This window comes from Nelumbo lutea, chromosome 1 (genome assembly GCF_056320005.1).
Source record: "Nelumbo lutea isolate HS-2025 chromosome 1, American lotus-T2T, whole genome shotgun sequence".
NCBI classification, from domain to species: domain Eukaryota; kingdom Viridiplantae; phylum Streptophyta; class Magnoliopsida; order Proteales; family Nelumbonaceae; genus Nelumbo; species Nelumbo lutea.
The window spans coordinates 3977903-4003964 of record NC_142684.1 but is presented as its reverse complement, the minus strand read 5'-3'; the positions used below and the strand labels follow the sequence as shown (position 1 = coordinate 4003964).

The following is a 26062-nucleotide window of genomic DNA, read 5'->3' as shown; positions in this document are numbered from 1 at the left end:
AGTCTCCATTGAGTCCAACTTAGCTCTCATGGCATCTACCAATTTTAAGGAATCTATGTCCAACATAGCTTCCGTATAAGTCATTGGATCCTCCTCACTGGTCGTGGCTTCCACCAAATAACTTTCTTGGTCTTAACCAAAATGAACTGGAAGTTTGAAAATCCGGGTAGATCTTCTAGGTTGGTCATTTACTGGAGCTTCTGGGACAATTCCCACTACCCCTAAGTTCTCATCATCAAGATCTTCTAGGTTCGACGATGATTGTTCAGGTTGTAATCATATTCCAAGAACTGGCATTTCAACTATAGAACGCATTCTGTTATCCTGGGTCATACAATAAATAACCCACAAAGCCTTTGGGGTAGCCTATGAATAGGCAACGACTGGTCTTGGATTCCAATTTATTCACACTCGTTTTTTAACATGTGCCGGACAACCCCAAATCTTCAAGTGTCTCACACTTGGTTTTTATCAGTCCAAAGCTCATAGGGAGTCTTTGGAACTGATTTGGTTGGAACCCGGTTCAGCACGTATATCACAGTCTCTAATGCGTAACTCCAAAAAGATGTGGGTAACTCTAAGTGTACAAAAAGTGATCGAAAAATATCCAATAAAGTCCAAAGCTCATAGTATTTTTATATACTACCTTTATTCTTAATATTTTTTTACAATACAAAAATAACACTGATTAATTTTATCTAGGGTTGTTCAACAAATTGATGAAATCGACCAAACTTACCAACTTGAACCAAATTGGTTGGTTTTCTAGAATTCTGGTCGGCTTTGGTTAAACAATTTACCAACCTAACTAGGTTGGATCAGTTTCGCTTTGAATAGCCAAAGACTATATTTTTTGTGTTTTGATAAATATTTGAAAATTATTATGTAATTTTATTATAATACGTAAACATTTTTAAATTTTTTAAATTCAAACTTTTTTTAGATAAAATGTAGGGGAGAGGATAAATAGGAATTATAGACAATTTAAGAGATGGTGGGGGATAATGCCATATTAGGTGAGGTAGTTTAGGAGAAATGTTAGGCGATGATATTATTTAGGTTATTGGGAATGTGCAGTGAGAGAGAGAGAGAGAGAGAGAGAGAGAGAGAGAGATTAATTTTAGTTTTTTTATGGGGAAGGAGAGCATCTCCTTGGCTATTTAAAATTTTACATGAAATAAGAAATAAAAATAAAAAAAGGAGAAACTTTCTAGACTGGTGTCTTTTAGCATGTATATATATATACATATTAAATACATATTATATGTGTGATATTATTTATATCATATATGTATCCAAATATCTTTAAATTATTATTTATATTTTAACATTTCATTTAATTTAAGTAAATTTGTTTTTCAAAAAATAATGTCAATTGAAAAAAATGGGGATTTGGGTCCCCACTTGAAACCCATCTTTGCCAAGGATCGGAGGTGGAGGATAACTTTTTATCATGGGAGTTGGATTTAGGGATGAGAATTTATTTCAGAATTAGGGGTGTGGTTGCGAAATATTATCCCTACCCCGTTGCCATTCCTAAGTTTAGGGGCTACTTAGCTTGGTCCCTACTCATTAGAGCTATCAATCGACTCTAAAAGTCCACTACTTGATTCAACTTTGAGTCTGATTAGCTTGGATTTTGGTGTTAGAACTTGCATCCAGTTAATAATTGGATCGAATGGGGTATCCAACTAAAATACAAGTCCAATAAAAATTATTATTTTATGTACATATGTTGTATAGTTATATAAGCATGTAGATGTTATGTATAATTATATAAAGTTTATAATTGACAAATTTAATATTTTATATTTATATATCTTTGTTATACATATATACTTAAAATAATTAATTTTTTTATTATTTTTTGTTATTTTAAACACATTATGATGGTTGTAGATTAAATCCAATTCCGATAAAAAATCCGACATAATAATCTGATGCAGGTTTAGTGTGAGTCTAGATATTTCATATCGAATGCAAATGCATATGTAGTTGAATCCAATCTAAATCAATTTCGTTTATGGTCCTATTACTTGCATTATTTTTTAGCTTATTGTAGATCTAAGCTATAACTAGCACATAATAAAGTAGTTGCTTGAACTTGGAAATCTGTAGGGCTAAGTAGGTTGGACTAAGTTATAAATGATTATCCATGAGTATTATTTTATTTCTAATTTTTATGTGAAATATAAATATTTATTTTTATTATTTTGAACAAAATTTTCACTTCTTATTACTAATTTTAATTATGATAGTAATATTAATTGTTAAACTCCCATATCAAATGAATAAACTACTTAAGTGATCTAAGGTTAATCTATACGTAACAATTGATTGTCTCAAATGCAATAGTCAAATAGCTATGACATTCAAGATTGGTGTCACTTAGTAGTTACAAGTTGTGAGAGCCTATCTTGGTGTCACACTGTCATCACTCAGTAGTAGGGGTGATCATTTCAGCCCGGCCCAGAATGTCTTTGTCACATGAATGAGTCTAAAATTATATAGTGTTAACTAGTGGCCTATAAAAACTCTAGAGTCTAGACTTCCTTATCACCGAATGTCTTTGTCACATGAATGAGTCTTCATTTAGCATGTCATTGGTATTTGAAAATCTATTTTGAATTTGATATTCACTATAATCCAATTGAATTCGAATACTTTGAACATCTAATCGGTCAAATTCGGATATGACCTAATTCGATTCGATAAATATCTGAAATCGACTGATTATTTAATTCTTATATATAATATATAAAAACTTTAAATGCTTTATATAATTTATATATACAATAATTAAATTATATAAATAATTTATATATGGGTAAATTTCTTAAACTACCCTTATGGTTTAGTTAATTGACTAAGTGTATCCTTACTGTTTGAAAATTGACTAACACTATCCTTATTGTTTCTGACAATTGACTAATGTTTCCCTTATCGTTAGTGCCTGTTAACAAAAAGATGAAAAAGACTATTCTACCCTTTTTTATTCTTTACGTTTTCAAAATAAAATAGGAAAAAATGGGAAAGAAATGTACGACTCTGGTCTACATCCGTTGTCTTCAACAGATGAACAGGGATGAACTGTACAATTCCACTACACACTACCAATAGGGTTGTTTCGTCGGTGGTAGTTCTCTGTTCACCACCAAGAAGACGGTGAACAGAGATGAAGATGGAGGAAGGAGAAGAAGAGGAAGAAGGAGAAAGAGAAGAAGAGGGGGGAAGAGCAACCTAGATTGAATCTTAGTAGTATTGACAACAAAATCAACCCATATTGAATCTTAGTGGAAGAATTAGCAGGGCGTATAATGAAGAGCAACCCAGATTGAATCTTAGTGGTCTTGACAACAAAAGCAACCCAGATTGAATCTTAGTGGTATTGACAACAAAAGCAACCCAGATTGAATCTTAGTGGAAGAATTAGCAGAGCATATAATGAAGAGCAACCCAGATTGAATATGGTTCTCCCCAGGTCTTTCTATCTTTCTCATGAGAAACAACAGACTGACTTTGTTGAGGAAGCTTTGGCGCAACTACATTTCATATCTAGAGCGAATGAGCCAATCAGAGATGGCTAGTCTAGCTTTGCTTGCAATAGCCCTGAGAATTGAGGAACTAGGATGTCTTCCCCTATTTGGTGCCTGTCTTACAGAATATCCAAGACATAAATGCAAAAGATATTACCGTTTGGGGTATGAGTAGGAGTAACAGTTCCACGTTTGAAAATCACTTTAATTATTATACGCTAATGACGAAGGAAGATGACACCACCACTCATGGCCGCTGCCGCCGAAGGAACACCACCACTCTCGGCTGCCGCCAGATCCTCCACCTACTCAGTTCTAATAAACCAGTGGGATGACACCACCACTCACGGTCGCCGCCACCGAAGGAAGATGACACCACCACTCACGGCTGTCGTCGGATCCTCCACCTACTCAGTTCTAATCAACCAACGGAATCTCTCACCTCCACTTTCTCCTTCTACTACTATCGTCACCGGTTCTATCTGCACAATTCATCAATATGAATCAACAACCATATGGGAATTTTAACGCCTCTATGGCCATCATCATTATCGTTCTCATAAGAGCATTTTTATTCAGGGGTTTCTTCTCTATTTACATATGCCAATGTGCTAGAGACCACAATAGTGTTTTTCTGGTTATCTAGAAAATGAGTTCGGGACAAGGGAGGGGTAACATTGGGTTTTAAAAAATTTAAACATCACGTGGTCTTAAGTGTATATGGGTTTTGAAGGAATAATAAAAGATGCTAACAATAAGGGAAGTATTAGTCAATTGTCAGAAATAATAGGGGTAGCGTCCGTCAATTTTTAAACAGTAAGGGTACACTTAGTTAATTAGTTAAATCATAAGAGTAATTTAAGAAATTTACCTTTTATATATTTATATACTTTATTTAAATAAAATATTTATTTATTAATTACATAAAATAATTAATTAGTCGAATTTGAATTGAATTGAATATTTGAATATTTAATCGGATTTGAATTCCAATGTTTTCATGCTTTATATAGTTTTTTTTTTAATTTTAATATATTGATTATGATGCATTTTTTATTCTCATGTTAATTGTAATTTATTTGCATATAGTTATATCAATGGCCAATCAAAACAATGGTGACAATATTAATCATGCTGTTGAGCACGTAGATATGGTTGTTAATGCAATTATTGATAGACCACAGAAAAAGAGTAAATCAATTGTTTTGTAAGAAATTGAAAAACTTCTAGCAATGACAAGTTCTAAGCAAATGGTTAAATGTAAGGGTTTTAATCTAATCATGTCAACTAATTATAAAAGTGGGACTAGTCATATGTTAAGGCATTTGAAGTTATGCAATAAATGCAAAAATCAATATGTAAAACAAATGATGCTTACATCTTAAGTAATTGGTAATATGTTGGTGATGATGAAACTACTATTTAGTTTTTTTGATTCACCATATTTTAAATTAACCATGCAAATTGCACGCCTAGAGTTTAAAATGCCATCTAGACATATCATCAAGTGGAATATCATGAATCAATACAACATAGAAAAACATAATTTGCATGATTTGTTACAATCAATTAATGGAAGTGTATGTTTGATAGCATATATGTGGAAATATAGGGTAGGTGATGAGTATTTAACTGTGGCAACATATTTTGTTGATAGTTCTTGAAAGTTACAAAAAAAGGATTTTGTGTTTTCATTGTTGCACCCCTCCTCCACATATAGGTTTAGCAATTTATGATGCTATTATATCTTGCTTGTCTAAATGGGAGATTGAAAATAAAGTATTTTCCATTATTTTGGATAATTGCAGTGTGAATGATATAATGAAAAAATAATTTGAAGTGTCATTTGTTGAATAAATATGGTATTGTGTGTGATGGTAAATTCTTTCATGTTCGTTGTTGTGCATATATATTAAATCTGATTGTTCAAACTGGAGTGAATGGGTTGATGGATCTTGTTCATAAGATAAGAGATAACATTATATATGTGAAGACTTCAAGTCCAATAAAGAAGAAATTTGATGACATTATTGCACAATTCCGTTTAGATTCAAAGAGACATATCCACTTGGATTGTTTTACAAGATGGAACTCAACTTACAACATGGTTCAGTCTGTTGTGTATTTTTAACAAGCATTTTCTTACATGGGATCTCGTTACTCAAATTTTTAGGTTGCTCCATCTAAAGATGAATGATTTAAAGCATATCTTTTATGTGATTTTTTGAAGGTATTTAATGACTACTAATATCTTTTCTAGGTCTAAATACCCAATTGCCAATTTCTATTTCTAGTTTGTGTACAACATAGAGACATGTGTTTGAGGAAGAGTATTGTTTGTGTACAACATACCCAATTGCCAATGTTAGAAAAATTTGAGAAGTATTGGGACAATTATAGATTGATCTTGTCAATTGTTGTTATTTTGGATCCTCGTTTCAAAGTAAAATTGCTAGAGTATTGTTTTCAGAAAATTTATGGTTCAAGTGCTGATATATATTTTGATGAGGTTATGGATACTTTGTTTAGAAAATATACAATTCTTACAAGTTCAACCCCTAATTTCACTAAAAGTAGTAATGTTAGAAGTAGTGATGGTGGTGAACAAGGATGGGGATTGTAGATGAAAAAGAGTATTTGAATTTTGAGAGTCATAGGTTCAGAGTGCAATCAAAGAAATCCATAATAGATATTTACTTTGATGAGCCAGTGCATAATATGATAGAAGAAATGAATGTTTTGGAATGGTGGAAAGCGGGTGCTTAAGATATCAAGAACATGCAATATTGGCACGTGATGTTTTGTATATTCCAATTACAACTATATTTTCAGAGTATGCATTTAATAATGAAGGAAGAGTGGTGGAACAATATCGAGCTTCACTTAAACCAAAAATTGTTCAAGCATTGATTTGTCTCCAGGATTAGCTACGCGGACAACAACTCAAGGTAATTAAATTATAAATTTTCTAATAAGTATTTATTTTCTTTTAATGCATTAATTAATATTTAGTTTTAATTATTATCTTTTGTAGATGTTCATGGAGAAAAGACGAATATGAAGTTTAGAGTGGTTGCATGTTTTGGATAAGTTTGAAACCATTTTCAATATTTTATTACTAGTTTATTTACATTCATTTAAACTATTTATTCTAAATTTGTTAATATTTTTTTTATTTCACTTTTTATTTTTAGGAGTTCAACGGAAGATGGAGCCCCTTATAGATATGTTTAAAGTTGTTTTGTGGATATTTAATGACAACTGATGGTTATTTTTTGATGGATATTATAGGTTATAGGTTGATTTTTGTTGATAGAAGAATTGGTTTGTTAAAATTATCATTTCAATTGAAACATATAAATTACATGGTATAATTATTTAATTTCTTTTGTTATAAGCTTTTATCTTTATATTAAGTTTAAAGTTTCTTACAGGCCCGAAATATTTTATATAATAAGCTTTTATCTTTTATGTTAGGCCCAAAATCTTTTACATTATAAGCTCTTATCTTTTATGTTAGGCCCAGAATCTTGGCCCTGCCTGGCCCGGGCCCATGTAAGGCTGGGCCCGGGCCTAGCCTAAGCCCATTGTTATGAAGACAAAGGCCGACCCGTGATCACCCCTACTCAGTAGTCAATTATCCAAAAGGCAACAATTGACTTAGTGTAGTAGCTAAGGCCGCAATTTACCTAATAATCAATTATAGGAGAAAAGATTCCCTCGTGTAAGTAGTAATTGTTCTGGTCGATCTATGGCCTTACCCAAGAGGGGTGATTTAGGTGTAGCTTAAGAACCTAAAAAAAAAAGAAATAAAAATAGAATCTAAGCATTCTAAGATAAATGAAACATATGGCTACGAAATGAAAGACTTATAGGCATGAGAGGAACTAGGAGTTTTCTTTTTCGTTTTTGTTTTTGTTTTCGTTTTCTTTTCTTTCTTTCTTTTTTTTTTGGGGGGGGGGGGGAGAAAAACCCAAAGAACGAACTGACCGAAACCAAACTGAAAAATTGATTAACTAAACTGGTCATTCGGTGATTAAAAAAAACTGAAGGTACTGGTTCGGTGTTAGTTAACCAATTTAAAAAACCGGTGGTTAACCAAACCAACTGGTATACATGTTTTTATATATATTTTTATATATTTATGTATATTATATATTATAAATTATTAAATATGCATTATATATAATATATTGTATAATATTTATTATTTAAAATATAATATTTTATATATTTATAACTTTTTATTATATATATATTTATAATAAATATTATAAAGTCAAAAAACCAAAAAACTGATGAACCAAACCGGTCAACCGATTAGTTTTAGTTATCGATTTTCCAAAAACCGGTACTACCAATTCGGTCTAAAAAAAAGGCCACGACTCGGTTACCCAAACCGTGAGCACCCCTAATGGGGAAGAGAAGAAGTAGGATTTGGAAAGGAATAGAGTTGTAAGGAATATATATACATAGATATATATCAATTAGAAAGTAAACCTTAATATTTTAGTGGGACTTTCAAGTTTGGTGGGAGGACCCCCACTAATATACTTGGATCCTCCGTTGCTTAGGGGGGGGGAATAACACTACAAGAAAAACCGCCGAAGGTGGCGGTCTAGAACCGGTGTTCTTTAAGACCGCTGCTACAGAGAGAAGTAAGGCGGCGTTCTCCAAGGAACCGCCACCTATAAGTGGAAAATGAAAGTTGGGCGACAGTCCTATACAGGTATAAAACCTCATTATATTCTGGTCGACAATTTGACAAAACCCAACCCGCCAAAACCTCTGCAAAATCTTCAAAGTTGCAGCTTCGTGGGATTTTTGTGATGAAAGCAAACAAACAGAGGAGTCCTCTGAGAAAATGGGGAAGAAGAGGAGTCCTCCGCTAAGCCTTTCGATCGGTGGGATTTTTCTGGGATCAAATGATAAAAACAGAGAGCAGAATCTTCGAATCGGGCTTCCCTTCATCTTCATTCAAACCAACCTCTCTTGGTTATCTCACCTTGCTGCTCGATCCTCATGGTAATAGTTCTTTCGTTTCTTCCTAAAAATTTCTTCAAGTGACCAAGAGGGCTCCTTTTGTCTATTAGGATGAAAGGTATTATCTCATCAACTCTTCTCTTCTTTGATTTGCATATTGTCATTCTACGTGCCTAGGGTTCCTTTTATTGCTTTTTGATGTTCATGGTCCTCCATTAGTGACTGATTTATAAAAATTAATCTTGAGGAGATTCATGTATCTATTATTGAATTGCTGCATTTTCTCTTACAAGTGTTTAATATGATAGGGTTGTGAACTAATTGATTTTATTTTTGTGGATGCCTTACGATAGATACTTCGTGTTTTTAGTTTTGTTCATATGTTTTTCTTGTTATTTTCCATCGTTTATTTGTCTAGTACTTTCCATGTTAAAAATTGATTTATCATGTATGCAGGTTGAGGAGAAAGGATTAACTATTGAAACAACAGAAAGAATTGGCACTTTTGTAAAGAAAAGGGGATTCCCATTGGAAATATTGTTTGAACTGAAACAAGATGGCAGCGAGTTTCGAAAAAACATTGGATCTGTTCTAGCATTGAATGAGTTAGAGATTCTATTTAAAGCTCTAGAAAAATCGAATAGCATATAGAAAAAAGTGGTTTTTGACTTGAGTCTTGCAAGAGGTCTTCATTATTACATTGGAGTTATTTTTGAAGTTGTGTTCAAAGGTGCTATGTAGGTAAATATTGACATTGTTGTTTGATCCACACCCTCCTGGATAGTACAAATAGGGTTTTTGGAACATGGTTATGTCAAAGGTTCACTTCTGAACCTTTTTTTTTTTTATTTTTGAAATTTGATTTATTACTTTGTATTTTGTTTTGCATTATAGATCACTAAGATGTTAGTTAGCAGAGTGTGACAATCAAACCTAAGTATGGGTTAAAAGTTTGATCTCACTTAAAATATGCAAATGTTAAGATGAACTTCAGTGATGATATGTGATGAAGGAAGATTTGGCCCGACCTCATAGTTATGCGACACGTGGCAAAAACAACAATTCGGCACAAAAGCAAGCCTAAGGCGCGAACACCAAGGGGAGACACCAGCTGACCGAACTCCCTACTGGGGCCCCGAACTCACCCTTGGCCCAAAACCAGAAAGTAATCCGAACTGGCCTACCTTCAGTTCGGGATATACCTCGTCGAACTGGCCAACCTTGTAACAGTTCAGGATATACCTCGCCGAATTGGCCAACCTTGTAACAGTTCGGGATATACCTCGCCGAACTGGCCTGCCTTGTAACAGTTCGGGATACACCTTGCCGAACTGGCCTGCCTCGTAACAGTTCGGGATACACCTCACCGAACCGACCTGCCCTATAGATACCTCTGAACTCAAGACTTTGCCTCGCTCACCACTCCGCATCACCTTCTGGGCACCAAAACCAAACAAGTCGTACCATGCCTGACACTGAGGAAGTCCGTACCCGAGGGCGCCGCATCTGGCTGACTTGGGATCTGACGCTTGACGGCCGCACTCTAAACGGCCACCTGCCACCGCCACCTGACACCGCCATCTCCAGTTAAAGAGACGGTTAGGTAGTGACGGTTCTGTCCCAGCAGAAAGGACGACGGCCGAATTGACAGACGCAAGGGTAATCATACCCGACCTGACAAGGGCCTCGGAGCGAGTGCATGAAGTGATTATAAGAGCCCCCTGCCCCCAACAAACAAGGTATGTGAACTTTGTGCCATCTGGTCTACACTTTGCTTTTGAGAGATTACTGACTTGAGCTTCGGAGTTATCACACTGGGTTCCCCCCAGAGTTTCCTCATTTTTCCCGTTTCAGGCTCCCCGACGCTCCAGCTCAGAGGCGAGTTCGTTGACAGCTAAGACCGACCGGATTGCGCTCCATCAATTGGCGCCGTCTGTGGAAACGCTTCTAAAAGCCTCCCTCTAAATATCTTTTACCTACCATTCTTTCAAAAACTCCAACACCCACTCCAACACCGAAATGGGCTCCTCCAGCAGTGCCGGACGTGGAACCGAAACAACCACTACTGGAGAGCAACTTCAAGTTCCGGCGGTGTGCATCGGGCAGTTCACCATCCCCCTTTCAGTGGATGGGATCCCAAGTTTGAATGCGCTACATGCGGTGGCACCTCTGAACACTCCCTCGCTGAACATTCCTCTCCCACTCCCCATCGAAACGAACTTCGCGGAACCAACTGCTGTCCCACTGGCAGCCCGCCAAAACCAGATAGATGATCTGATGCAATGCATGCGGGCAATGCAGGCCCAAATGCAGCAATTCCAGCAGCACCAACTCTAGCAACACCAGGTGTTGCACCACCTCTCCCAACACCATTATCAACAACAATTCCCTCAGCTACCCTTGAAGGTTGACGACCTCACCAAGGAGAGGCTTCCCGACCGCAGAACCCCCCTAACAGTCAGGCCTCATCCCCGGGCCGAAAGCAAAGAAAGATCACACCCGCCTCGCAGCCCGCGGGTGGGTCAAGAACCTCGCCAACAAAGTCACCTCGGCGCTCCAAGCCCGAGTTCCCACTCACAGAGAACCGCTTCAGCGCCCTAGCAGCAGGCCAGCAATCTGGGCCCATCGAGCTCGGCAACACAGAGGCAAGCAGCGCCAGCACCAGGCCCACTCAAAGAAGGCGCCGGTGAAGTCGCCGAACTGCTACCCGCATGCTACCCGAGCTCAAAGGCAAGGAAGAAACGAGCTCGGGCGAGGTAAAAACCGTCCCCATTCTCTCGGTTCCTTCCCCCTTTCAGCAGAACTTTTGGCAGTCCGCCTAGAGATTTTAAACTCCCTTCTCTGGACAAGTATGATGGGTCTTTTGACCCCAATGACCACGTCAACGCGTTTCAGTCGCAAATGCACCTCGCTAGGGCAAGCGAGTCGTGCATGTGCGTGGCCTTCACCACCACCTTCAGAGGGGTGGTCTGCACATGGTACCGAAACCTAGTTTCCAGGTCAATAAGAAGCTGGCCCCAGTTCGTGCAGATCTTCACTGCGCATTTTGTTACCAGCAAAAGGTGTCCCAGAACCGAGGAAAGTATCTTCGAGGTGATCCAAAGAGAGGGAGAACCCATCCGGAGCTACATCAAACGGTTCAATGAAGCATGTTTGCAGATCCCTCGGTTAGACCCCATGGTACATCTCGCCGCGGCCGACTTCCTCATGGTGGCCAGCCAGCCATCAACCGTGGCCGACTTCCTCAAGCTCGCGGACAAGTTTATGAGAACAGAGGAAGAGATCAACCAGAGAAACGAAGGCGGTGTTGAAAAAAGAAAAAGAGAAAGCGAGCCCTCCAACCCCGGCGACAGAAGAGGCCACAACCGAGAGACGAAGCCAAGCCAGCCGTCCCGAGCTCCCCTAGCAGTTCGGACGGATTACACGCCATTGAACACAAGGCGGACCGAGATCCTGATGACGATCAAGGACGCCCCTTACGTAAAGTGGCCACCTCGCCTGAAGAGCAACCCCAACGAGAGGAACAAAAATTTATATTGTAGTTTTCATAAAGATCACGGTCATAGCACCAAGCAATGTAATAATCTCCGCGATGAGATAGAAGGACTCATCCGTCGCGGGTACTTAAGAAATTTTGTACATTATGACAATAGTAATAAAGCAGGTCGGCAAGGGGAACACGGGAAGGATGTCCCCGAGCCGAGCAACAGACCGGTCGAAGCCTTGTAGTGGCCTCCCCCAGAAGAAAGGCCAGTCCGGGGAACCATCCACGTGATAGTGGGCGGTTTGGTGGTGGCAGGATGCACTTCGGCGGCAGCAAGGACGTCAGTTCGCGAAGCAGCCCGAGAGGAGCAAAACCCTCCCAAGAGGCCAAAGAAGGAAGAACCGATCTTTTTTACAGAAGACGACGCGCGAGGTGTTCACTATTCCCACGATGACGCGCTCGTCATAAAGCTAAGGATCAGCGACTTCGAAGTCTGGCGCGTGCTGGTAGACTCAGGCAGTTCGACGGACATACTATTCAAATCGGCGTTCGATCAATTACAGTTGCAGAAAAGCGATTTGAAACCTGCTCACACTCCTCTGGTAGGCTTCAGCGGAGAGGAAGTCAGGCCCTTGGGAAAAATAACAGTACATGTGGAAGTCGGCACATGGCCGTGCGTGGTAAGACTCAACCACGATTTCCTGGTGGTCGCGACCCCCTCCCCATACAACGCCATAATAGGGCGACCAATTATGCATATTCTGCGTGCAGTGGTCTCCACCTATTATCTGGCAATGAAGTTCCCCACGGACTTCGGTGTGGGGGTAGCGTGGGGCGACTAACTCGAGTCCCGCAAGTGCTATGTTGCCGCCCTAAAGGGAAAAACCAAGGTAGCTGACGAACTCAAACTATAGTGACCTGCGGAGCAGGGCGGGGAACGAGCTTCGCCCATTGAGGAAACAGTCGCAGTCCCGACCTCGGCTACAAATCCGACGCGAACTCTACAGATCGGCGCCTCCGTCAAGGAGCCTTTGCGAACTGAACTGGTGAGTTTCTTACTCCAAAATTTAGATATTTTTGCATGGTTCGTGGCAGATATGCCCGGTATTGACCCTGGCCTCATAACTCACAAGCTTAACACTGACCCTGTAGTCAGACCCATTAGATAGAAGAAACGCAACTTAGCCCCGGAGCGCTGGAGGGCGGTCGACGAAGAAGTCGAAAAGCTCCTCACAGTGGACTTCATAAGGGAAGTTCATTACCCGAGCTGGGTAGCCAACCCAGTGCTGGTGAAAAAAGCCAACGGCAAGTGGCGCATGTGCGTCGACTACACTGACCTGAACCGAGCTTGCCCAAAAGACTGCTTCCCCCTACCCCAGATTGACCGCCTGGTGGACACGACCTCGGGACACGAGCTGCTAAGCTTCCTGGACGCCTACTCAGGCTACAACCAGATTAAGATGGACCAGTCCGACCAAGAAAAACCAGCTTCATTACCGAGTTCGGCCTGTATTATTACAAGGTCATGCCCTTCGGGCTAAAGAATGCTGGTGCGACCTTTCAAAGACTTGTAAATAAACTTTTTCGGCCTTTAATTGTTACGAAAATCGAATGTTATGTAGACGACATGGTCGTCAAAACACAATTTTCGCGAGAATTAATAAAAGACTTGGATTCTGTCTTCCAAATTCTGCGTCAGTATAACATGAGACTAACCCAAACAAGTGTGTATTCGGTGTCACCTCGGGTAAGTTCCTAGGGTACATTGTCAACCGGCGCGGCATTGAGGCCAACCTAGACAAAATAAAGGCCATCCTTGATATGAGACCACCTCGGAAAGTAAAAGAAGTTCAAAGGCTAAACGGCCGCATAGCCGCTCTGAGTCGCTTCATGTTCAAGTCGGCAGACCGCTGCCTGCCTTTCTTCAAGGCAATCAAAGGCAAAGGGTTCGATTGGACCCGAGATTGCCAGCTCGCGTTCGACGAGCTAAAGACTTACCTCTCCACCATACCAACCTTAGCCAGACCCGAGGAGGGCGATGTCCTAGAACTGTACCTCTCGGCGAGCGACGAAGTGGTCAGTTCGGTATTAGTAAAGCAAGTAGATCGGGTCCAACGACCCGTCTATTATGTTAGTAAAATTCTGCAGGGAGCAGAAACAAGGTACCCGCAGATAGAAAAAATTGCCTACGCACTGGTGATATCAGCTCGGAAACTCCGCCCGTACTTCCAAGCTCACCCCGTCGTTGTCTTAACCGACAAACCCCTAAGACAAGTTTTGCTGAAGCCCGAGGTCTCCGGTAGGCTGACGAAATGGGCCATCGAACTCAGCGAGTACGATCTCCAATACAAACCCCGGATCGCAATTAAGGCCCAAGCTTTGGCAGATTTTATCGCCGAGTGCACTTTCAGCCACGAAGCCCTACAGGTCGAGCCCGAGGTCCCCAGTTCGGGCGAACCCGGAGCTCCTGAGCCAATAGAGTCTGAACCCCGTGAAGTAGCAGCCAGTGTGGCATCTCTCATGGTCAGGCGAAACGCGAACTGGGATGAGGAGCCCTGGATCCTTCATGTGGATGGTTCCTCGAACCAGCAAGGCAGCGGGGCTGGAATAGTCTTATGCGGCCCGGGCGGCACAAAATTAGAATACGCACTACGCTTTGAGTTCGCGGCATCCAACAACGAGGCAGAGTACGAAGCACTGATAGCTGGGCTGGACCTAGCGCGAAAGGTAAAGGCAAAGTACTTGGTCATCTGCAGCGATTCCCAGCTCGTGGTCAACCAAGTTACGGGCGATTATGAAGCACGCGAGCTCTCCATGATCGCATATTTGATGAAAGTAAAAGAGGCCCTACTCAACTTCCAGTCACACTTCATCAGGCAAATCCCGAGGTCAGAGAACACTAAGGCCGACGCTCTGTTCCGGTTAGCCAGCACAAGTCACAACAACATGAGAACCATGTACATAGAGGACTTACCTCGGCCTAGTATTCTCGGGGGGGCAGAGGAGGTTGCTCCCGTCCTGGAAGCAGAGCCGAGCTGGATCGACCCATTCGCGAGCTTTTTGATAGACGGAACCCTCCCTGCAGAATGCAATGCGGCCAAGAGGGTGCAGCGCCAGGCAGCCAAATACGTCATAATAGATGAACGGTTATACTGACGGTCCTACACGCTCCCCTACTTGCGTTTCCTGCGACATGCTGAAGCCGAGTTCGTACTTCGCGACACTCATGAAGGCCTGTGCGGCGGACACTTGGGGGGCAGAGCACTCGCCCAAAAAGCACTTCGACAAGGATACTACTGGCCAACGATGAAGGTAGAAGCTGTCGAGCTCGTCAGAAAATGCGACAAGTGTCAGAAGCACGCCAATATCCACCATCAACCTGCCTCTGACCTCAAATACCTCGCCAGCCCGTGGCCTTTTGCACAATGGGGCATCGACCTCCTTGGGCCATTCCCACCAGCAACAGGTGGAAGAAAATTCCTAGTTGTTGCAGTAGATTACTTTACGAAGTGGATAGAAGCCGAACCTCTGGCAACTGTTACGGCCCGAAACATACAGAATTTCTTTTGGAAGAACATAGTATGTCGCTTCGGGTTACCTCGGGTACTAATTTCCGACAACGGCAAGCAGTTCGAGGATATCAAGTTCCAAGAGTGGTGCCAGAACATGGGGATTCGGCAAAACTTCACATTAGTCGCGCACCCGCAGGCAAATGGTCAGACGGAAGTAATGAACAGAGCCATCCTGCACGGACTGAAAGCACGTCTGGATCGAGCTAAGGGATTGTGGGCCGAAGAGCTACCAAGTGTCTTGTGGGTTCACCGAACTACAGAAAAAACTGCCACGGGAGAAACCCCCTTCAACCTTACCTACAGCACTGAAGCAGTGATCCCGACGGAAATCGAAGTACCGACATTGCGACTAGAAACATACGACGATCGGACAAACGGAGATGAGTTACGTACCAACCTTGACCTATTGGACGAGGTAAGGGACCTCGTGCACATCCGGACAGCGGCATACCAGCAGCAGGTAGCTCGCTACTACAATGCCAGAGTAAAGCAACGAAGCTTCCGAGTCGGCGACCTGGTCCTTCGTAAGATTATGGTGCCCGAACCCGGCGTGGGCAAACTTGGACCAAACTGGGAAGGGCCCTATAAAGTAAAGAGAGCGCTCGGGGGGGCATACGAACTCGAAACCTTGGAAGGCAAACAAGTACCTCGAGCGTGGAACATCGTGAACTTAAGGCGATACTACCTATAAACCGCCAAGCGAAGTGGACGAAATCAGGTCCTATGGGCCACGATGCAGAGCCAAGAGGAACCTCGGCGTAAACAAGCAAAGAAAAGTCGGGCATATTATCAGCTCGGCAAAAAATCAGTTCGCTGCAAAAGCCTTCGGGGAAAAACAGGTCGCGGAAGTATAATAACCCGGACAAGAAAGTGGCATATTCAGTTCGACAAAGAATCAGTTAGGGGAAAAGGAACACTTGGGCAAAAAGTTTATCTATTCCGTTGCAAGAAACAGGAGTACATTGGCCATCAGAAGGGACTTACAAAAAAAAAAAAGAATATCTTTACATGCTCGGAGCTACTTCTTCGCCATCAGAAGGCACTTCAACAACACCCGAAGGCCCTGCCTCTCCTTCAGAGTCCGGCTCGCCATCGACAGCCTTGGCCATCTCCTGAGTTATACGCGAAGTGGATATGGCACTAACATCGAGGTCGGGGTACGTGTTCCGGATCATCCACCTGCTCAGTTTGAACCCCCTTCTGTAAGAATCCACCATCAAATCGTCAAAACGCGGAGAGGCAATGTAGTCTCCAACGGCCTTCTTCTTGGCGTCTTCAATGCCTTGGGAAAAAATCTGTGTTTTCTCCCTGATGTCCTCCTGAAGTATTCGACTTGATGCTGCAAATCCAACTTCAAGTCCGCCATGTGCTTGACAACTACCCCCATGGCCTCGGCATCACGCTGAGACCTTGCCTGCCTGGCCATTGCGATGCGAGCAGCCTCTTCGGCAGCATAAGCGGCCGCCTCAGTTGCTCGGGTATTCGCCTCTGCAGCACGAAAAGCCTCTTCAGCAGCATGGGCGGCAGCCTCAGCAGCTCGCGCCTGTCGCGAGCTCCTCTCCACTTGGGCTGCTAAGGCATGAATTGAAGAATTCACCTACCAAAAGAAACAAGTGAGCAATAACAGCAAAAGCGACAGAAAATTATAAAGGCATACGAAATCTGACTTACTACCATAGCATGTGTTACGGCGCGGCAGGCGACCTGATTCAAAGGAAGATCGGTCCACGCCGCGATCTCCTCAGGGAAAGTAGCCTCCCTACTCTTCTGAAGAGCGTAGTTCGGCGTCAACACGCTCCTGAACTCCCCTTGAGCTCCTGAACCCGAGGGCCCAGCCCGCATATGAGCTGACCCAGAGTGAGCAGGAGCACTTGAGTATGTAGGAGCGCCTGTATAAGTGGTCTCAGCGTAAGGCACCCCGGCAGCTTCATGCATCGGTGGAGTCACCTCGGGCTCCTTGGGCAGATCCTCTGGCATGTGGTCTGGAACTTGAGGTTCCTCATCCGGGGGCAGCTCGGTACGAGTTCGCTTGGCGACTCGCTTCCTCCTCTTCAAACCTTGGAGCAGACGCCCCCCACGAGTTCTCTCCGCGTCCATCACACCTGTAGAAACGAGTTCGACATCAGAAAAAATGAAGGAACAAAGCAAGCAAGAAACCGCATAACTAGAAACCTACCCGAACTCAGGCCGGCCGCAATAAGCTTGGCCTTCGTTAAGTAGTGATGGCACTTTAAACCTTGCCGTGCCCATTGCCGGAGGCCCTTCACCGTCTCTTTGTCGAGAGTAACACCTGAATCAGGAGCGGCCTCACCCCGCCCGGTCTGAAAGGGCCATCCTTGTGCACTTCGCACACCGAAGTAGTCCCGCTTCCACGCCGGGACCTTATTAGGAAGATCGTGCAGAAGCTTAAAGCCCGGGTGAGGAGAAAGGTAATACGCCCGTCTTCCCCCAGGAAGAGAACCCGCCTGTCTCTTGAGCATCAAGATGGAGGAGAATATCTCTAAGTCTAAAGGGAAATTCTGCTCGCAAAAAAGGGAAACTGTCCCCACCAGGTTCCGAATAGAGTTCGGATGAAGTTGGCCAATGGTGACACCGAAGTGGTTTATGACTTCGACGAGAAGGGGGTGGAAAGGAAGTCGCAACCCCGCAGCGAGCTGCTCTTGAAAAATCACGATCTCATCAGGACCGTGTTCCCAAGGAAAGCTACCCGAAGGAATAAAATATGTATACCCCCCAGGAAGATTGTAAGACATAAGTATAGATTGAAGCCCCTCAGGCGTCATGGTCGAGGGACCAAACCTGTCTAGCATCTGACCTCGGCGAGAGGTAGACGCCAAACTGCCCGAAGCGGCTCGGCCTACTGGTTCATAGTCCTTGAGTTCCACCTCAGGATCACTGAGGCAGTCGGGGGATACGGCTCGGTTTGTAGAACCTACGTCAGTCCTACTTGAAGAGTTGTCTGAGCTATCAAAGCTAGACATTGAGGAAAAGAGGTGGATTCAGGAAGGTACTCATTGGAAGAAAGTTTTGAAGGCTCCGGAGACGGGAACAAGCCAAAAAACCTTGGAGGCTATGTAACCAGCCTAGACGCGAGCTGAAAAAACTTGGACGCGAGCTGAAAAGTTGGACGCGAGCTCAGTAGGCAAACCGCAGAAGTGACAAATCGACTGGGGTCCCCCACTATTTATAGCTACAGTAACCAAGAACTGACCGTGCAGATCAAAGACGATCCGACGGTCCACATTTGCGCTGACCGCACGTCCCATGAGGTCGAGACGTGATTGGCGCACGTCTTTCCGAAAAGAGCGAAACGTCAGCGCACGTCTTCTTGAAACCGACGTCGCGCCGATGCACGTCTTTCTGAAACTGACTGCGCCGCACGTCTCCCTGACAGCTGGCAGCGCACGTACATCAGTGGCACGCTTTTTTCAAGTTTGAATGACCCGTTGTCATGTCCCATCGGCGTGAATTTTTGAAATTTAAAACGCGCGCTGTCACAACCATCAACATTTATGAGTAGTAGGCACGTTTCCCGCCTTCTCGGTAACCGAAGAACCCTAGTAAAAGCAACTCGCGCAGTCAAGATTCGAAGGACGGGACAAATCCACCTACCACCTCGCGAAACTCCCCACACCAGGGCAAGACCCTTGGCGCGAGGAGTGGGGGGCAATTGATGAAGGAAGATTTGGCCCGACCTCACAGTTATGCGACACGTGGCAAAAACAACAGCTCGGCAAAAAAGCAAGCCTAAGGCGTGAACACCAAGGGGAGACACCAGCGGATCGAACTCCCTACTGGGGGCCCGAACTCACCCTTGGCCCAAAACCAGAAAGTAATCCGAACTGGCCTACCTTCAGTTTGGGATATACCTCGCCGAACTGGCCAACCTTGTAACAGTTCAGGATATACCTCGCCGAACTGGCCAACCTTGTAACAGTTCGGGATATACCTCGCCGAATTGGCCTGCCTTGTAACAGTTCGGGATACACCTCGCTGAACTGACCTGCCCTATAAATACCTCCGAACTCAAGACTTCGCCTCGCTCACCACTCTGCATCATCTTCTGGGCACCAAAACCAAACAAGTCGTACCATGCCTGACACTGAGGAAGTCCGTACCCGAGGGCGCCGCACCTGACTGACTTGAGATCTGACGCTTGGCGGCCGCACTCTAAACGGCCACCTGCCATCGCCACTGACACCGCCATCTCCAGTTAGAGAGACGGTTAGGCAGTGACGGTTCTGTCCCAGCAGAAAGGACGACGACCGAATTGACAAACGCAAGGGTAATCATACCCGACCTGACAAGGGCCTCGGAGCGAGTGCGCGAAGTGATTATAAGAGCCCCCTGCCCCCAACAAACAAGGTATGTGAACTTTGCGCCATCTGGTCTACACTTTGCCTTTGAGAGATTATTGACTTGAGCTTCGGAGTTATCACACCGGCTTCCCCTGGAGTTCCCTCATTTTTCCCGTTTCAGGCTCCCCAACGCTCCAGCTCAGAGGCGAGTTTGTTGACAGCTAAGACCGACCGGATTGCGCTCCATCAATATGTGTTCAATGTTTATACATATCATAATTCCGTCACATAAGTCCAGCATTCAAATTTCAGTTTGAACAAAAACAAATTCATTTATTTTTTATTCCTTCATATTGGTAGTTTGAGTGTCAACTTGAATAAAATGAATTGAGGAAAAAATGCTTCTAAGGGTTGTGGTAATGGGCTATTGCATTTTATGGAAGTAGGTATCAGTCGCATCTAGATTCTAGACAAGCTTGTTACTTTTTTTGTTTTTTAAAATTGCTTCTTACTTTATGTGATGATAGCTATTTATGTGAACAATTTTATGCTTACAGAAGTTGTGGAGCTGTTTTCACAGATGGAAAGAAGTGGAATGGAACCTGATGCAATTACTATTGCTAGTGTTCTTCCCGCATCTGGGGATCTCTATGCTCTTGGGCAGGGGAGAAGGATTCATGATTATGTTGTTAGGAAGAGACCACTCCAAATCTTTTCCTGGTGAACACATTAGTTGACATGTATGCTAAATGTGGGTGTTTACAGGATGCAAAGGAAGTGATGTTGTGTCTTGGATTAGTATGATTTCAGCTTATGGCATGCATGGACAAGGCTGGGATGCGGTAGCTCTGTTCACAAAAATGCAATACTTTGGTCTTACCCTGGGTCACATTGCATTTGTGTCCGTTCTCTCAACTTGCAGCCACACTGGTCTACTGGATGAGGGATGGTATTACTTTAAAATTTGGTTAACAATTATTTATTTATCTATTTATTTTGGTTGATTGATAACAATGAAATTCTATTCTATTAAAGATTAAATGTGGAGATAATAGTGGAACATGCCTCAAGAAGAAAGGAAAGAAATAAATAGCCCACCACATGCTGCCTTGGTCCAGCTTAAGCCTTTTGACTGTAAATGATCACAAAAGTAGTCAATGCCCAAGACTAACGTTGTCATTGACCAAACTGATTGTTGATGATTTGCATCATATGTATAATGTCTTATGTTATTACTATGTTATAGCTTTATGAATTGTTTTAGTTTTATATAATGCAGCAAGTGCCTCCCCTCCAATGATCAGTATCATTAGATGAGCAATTTCCCATCAATGAGGTCTGGACCCATTTCCAGCAGTTCTTCTAAGTGGATTATTATAGAAGACTTTGCAGCTTTGGTGTCACTCAGGACCATGAAAGATAGGATCAGGCTTCTAGCTTGACTTAATTATTGTACCTGTAACCAAAACCAGGTTAGATTTGTAACAAAAAAGGTAAAAGGAATCCAAATCCCCATGAGCACTTGCTGTGTCAGCTAACTTCATTTTCTTGTGTTGTTTTTGGTTGTTTTGTTTACATGTTTGCCATGTATACAATTATGGAGTTTTGCTATTGGAGTTTCTCATAGGTAGAGTTCCAGTTGACATAAAAAGGCCTCCTGGAGAAGATGTTCTGGTATCTTGGGTATGTTCTTAGCTGTTCGTGTTACCTACATTTGTAGTTATGTTCTCTACTCAATTTTCTTTCCTGTTTTAATCATACTATTTTAAACCAGGAATCTAGTAGCATTCTCATTTATTTAGAAGAGAAGCATTCCATTCAAACACGCCAAATGCTAGTGTAGTTTGCAGCCTAATTGGCCTTGATGCTAGACGTGTATCAAGTGTCAATTCTCGTGTGGGTCAAGACAATTCTCGAATGCCTTGCTGCTTATATTTATTACTATATTATATATTATAATGTGGTCTCCTTCATTGCTCACCTAATTATTTATATTGCAATTTTAGGTATTACCGGTTTCAGATATTAACTCAACTCTTTGTCTGCTCTTTGAAGGCTTCCAAGGACTTAATGGTATGGGTTTTTTCTCTTTATTGTAGAATTTATTGTGGTTATCGTCTCAATGATTTTGAAATATCTTCAAGCTTGTGAAGGCCAGACAATGGTGGATAGAGAAACAGAGGAAGCAATAGAGAATGAGACCAGTCCATTATTCCTGGAGAAGAGAATTCAATTTTCTTATGCGACAGGTGAAGAAGAAGTAGTAGAGAAAGTAATGCATGAGTGCTAAAAGAAAGCACAAAGAAGTAACTTAGCACAAATAAATATACTGTAGTAGTTTTGTAAAAGCTTAATAGAAAGATATTTTCTAAAGACATAAGATGTCTAACTAATTCAAAAAATTAAGGGAAGATAGAGATTACCTATGCAGTGGCTGGAAGAAGCTTTCCAGAAGAGTCCCTTACAGCAGTAGAGCCACCCATAGCAAATATACATGGAGAGTTTCATATGTTTCTCCTTGGGTGCTACCATTAATAGGAAGTTCTAGTGGCCTTTTGAAAACATAGAATAGTTACTAGATGGTTTCAAATGATTGTCCTGAACGGCTGAACCTTGTTACCTTCTGAAAACTATTTGTCACTGCTCTAATTTAAATTTAAATGAATGATCATGATGATAAAATTAAAAAGGAATTACCTTTAGTTTCCTTCTTTTTTTAATTTACCTTTAATTACCTTGGGTGCTACCATTAATAGGAAATTCTAGTGGCTTTTTGAAAACATAGAATAGTTACTAGATGGTTTCAAATGATTGTCCTGAATGGCTGAACCTTGTTACCTTTTGAAAACTATTTGTCACTGCTCTAATTTAAATTTAAATGAATGGTCGTGATGATAAAATTAAAAAGGAATTACCTTTAATTTTCCTTCTTTTTTTATTTCTTCCCTCTTGAAATTCTTATTGACAGTACCATACAAACATCTTAGGTTTGGTCTATTTATTGACATATGTTGTCTAATTTGCTAAGTGAATTAAACTTGTAGGTCATGCTCTTGCAAAGAATGATTTTTTTTTTTTTGAAAAGGTATTTGGTTACCTTAGGTTGGTTTGTTTTGCTTTCTATATTCAGTGTTTTGGATCCTCTTAAACCCAATTTTCATTTATCAAAAATAAATCTTTGATTTCTACTTTCAAGTACTATATAGATTCGTAGTCATAGATGGAAAATTGAAATTCTGATTGGGTGATCCCTAGGTTCATTGTTCAGCGTCTTCAAAACTTCATTTTTGGTAATCAGTGATCACATATCTGACTGTAACGTAGAACTAATCGCCCCTCTTTTCCCTATTTTTACACTCTCCTACTTTCATCTTAAAATATGTGGAAATAATCTGATGCTGAGAATTGGTAAAAATGCATTCTTATACAACACTCAAGAGGAAAATCTGCTTTGATTTTTTGCTCCACCAAAAAAGGGAGCACAAGAAGCTTCACTCAGTCTCTCTCAGTAGTCATTAAATCAACACAATACTTGTAAGTCGAAGTGTTGAACTCTATTCATATTTAGATTTTAATTCTTCTGAGTTATAATGATCAAAGAGTACCATGAGTAACATCATATTTAGACACTAAATTTTTTTTTCCCTTGTTCAACAAGGGGAAAGGCCTTGGTGTAAAATATGATAGGTCCTTCATACTACAGGTATGTCATATCTCACAATCTTTAGAATCAGTTAAAATAGATTTCCTTCCTTGCATTAGGAATATAATGGAGCTCCTTGCATATTCATTCATAAAATTTAGAAATAAGATAAAATTATTTGGTCCAATATATTCATCTAAGTCTAACTTTTTATCTCTCTCCTCCATGACATTTCTCTTTGACTAAGCAACTTGTATCTATGGTTAATTCCTTTTTGTAATATACTGTCATATCTCACAGTCTTTAGAATCGGTTAAAATAGATTTCCTTCATTGCATTAGGAATATAATGGAGCTCCTTGCATATTATTCATAAAATTTAGAAATAAGATAAAATTTTTTGGTCCAATATATTCATCTAAGTCTAACTTTTTATCTCTCTCCTCCATGACATTTCTTTTTGACTAAGCAACTCGTATCTATGGTTAATTCCTTTTTGTAATATACTTAGTTTTTACATATAGTCTATGCATTGCTATTTACAGCTATGGTAAAATTTGAATTAATGGAGGCGTTGAAGCAAGAATTCACTGAGAATAAGACTTCCAAAAAGATGAACTACTTTAGTTCCTGTAAATGGGGAGCAGTTAGAAACCACTGTGGAGAGGTGAGCTTAATCTAAGTAGAGCAAATGCTTGTCTCTTTGAATCTCAGATAGTTGGAGGTGGATGAGGATTTTAATAGATGGTAATTGGGTGGATGAATGGAAGGGAATTCATAGGTGGCAATTGGGTGGATGAATTGAAGGGAAAGAAGTACATTGGGTGTTTGGACTTGCTAAATGGCAATTTATAGGGATTTAAGACCTTAACATGGCATGTAGGGAAATGTTTGAGCTGCTATAAATGATTAATTCATTCCTTTAGTGATTTCATTAAGAATTATATTTGATATCTCATTTACTTTACATCATCTAACAATTTATATGTTATGATTTGCAGGTTAAACCATTATGTCAAGTGGATTTGCATAGCAAGAAGTGTTACATTATTCAAGAAGACTTTTTTAAATGTCTTGTACTTTTGTATATGCCAATTGGATATTGTATTTAAGCAATTTGTTTTGGATATTGTAATAGTTAATATTTAATTAAAAGTTATATTTTTATTTGCATTTTTTATTTAAATTGATTTTTATGTATTATCTGCCATGATATTTGTATTAAACAGGTACCCAAAAAAATGCTGAAATCAAATTCATGTAAATAATTAAAAATAAAAAAACAAAGGCGGCAGTCATACATCCACCGCCTTAGACATAAAAAGATCTAAGCCGACGGTCCAGACTGCCACTAAAAAAGGAAGAAACATGTTAACTGACCTAAGGCGGTGGTCTAAAGAGACCTAAGCCGGTGGTCCAGACCGCCACCAAAAAACGGAAGAAACATGTTAATTGACCTAAGGCGGCGGCCTAAATAGATCTAAGCTGACGGTCTGGACCACCGCCTTTATTAATGCTGAGCCGGCGGTTTTGATATACCGCTGCTTTAGGGACGATTGAATTGCATCGGACCAGCCGCCAAGGGCAGTGGTCTCTTATGTTTAAGCCGGCAGAGGTTTAGGGGGCGGACTAAAGATTGCCGCCTTAGATCAAAGCCGGCGGTCTTAATGCCTAAGCCGGCTTAGACCGATTTTCTTGTAGTGTAATAGCAATTATTTGAAAGATTAAATAGTATAATCAAATAATTATTGACTATAAATTGCATCTAAAGGTAAATGAGCAATGAATAAATATAGTAGTTATAAGTATTACCATTTAAATTGATTAGAAAAACTGAACTCAAATAACTATTGAAAGTGAATGGTAAGTAAAAGTATATCAATGATAAATAAGCGAACAACTACAATGAGAGAGAGAGATAGTGTGTGCGTGCGTGCATGTGTCTGTGTGTGCACTGGCCGAGCTGAAGTGTAACTAATGCTACCTTGTCGGAGGACAGCTTGGATGATGTGTTATGAGGTTGGCGAACCGATACGCAAGAGAGACGGAATCAGAGTGTTTGATGATTTGGACCTGGGCTGAGCACATTGATGCTTAAGTTGGCTGAGCTGAAGTGAGCAAGAAAGCAGAGGATAATCGAAAGCTAAGAATGATATTATTTGCACTTAATTGCGTATACTTGCAAAGGAATGTTGAGGTCCTTTTATAGGCTTCAGAGTTCGAGTTCCGTATCCAGTATATCCGAGAGTGCTGAGTCTTATCCGTCCATTATCTTTGGGGTGTGTTCATCCCATCCCATGTGGGCGGTGATCCTTATCAAGTCTCTCCGAAACGTGTTCGAGCAAGGATCGTCCACGCCAAGTAGGTAACATGTCACTGCCCAACTTGGAGCCAAAAGGTATACTACTCCGAATAAGGGTGTCCTGCCACGTAGGTTGGTAGCTTAGTACCCCGTAAGTTAGCTGGCTAATAAAGTCTTTGGCTACTAATGTTGGGTAGGTCAAGCCAGCCTCCGATGTCCTTTGGGGGATCGGCTAATCTTTCCCT

General features: G+C 41.5%; 2 long non-coding RNA genes across 4 annotated transcripts; both read left to right on the top strand.

Annotated features, from left to right (window-relative positions):
* Positions 1-8113: 8113 nt before the first annotated feature.
* On the top strand, positions 8114-24701 carry LOC148873245 (uncharacterized). Of its 3 annotated transcripts, XR_016105668.1 has the most exons (10): positions 8114-8637; positions 8976-9260; positions 20431-20822; positions 21153-21345; positions 21501-21556; positions 21880-21946; positions 23312-23407; positions 23532-23576; positions 24061-24182; positions 24517-24701. It is a non-coding gene; the product is annotated as an uncharacterized LOC148873245 (long non-coding RNA). The 3 variants fall into 3 exon arrangements; XR_016105670.1 differs by lacking the exons at positions 23312-23407; positions 23532-23576 and adding an exon at positions 22018-22122; XR_016105669.1 differs by lacking the exons at positions 23312-23407; positions 23532-23576.
* LOC148873246 (uncharacterized) lies at positions 9355-10810 on the top strand. Its single transcript, XR_016105671.1, has 2 exons — positions 9355-10258; positions 10374-10810. It is a non-coding gene; the product is annotated as an uncharacterized LOC148873246 (long non-coding RNA).
* Positions 24702-26062: the final 1361 nt, after the last annotated feature.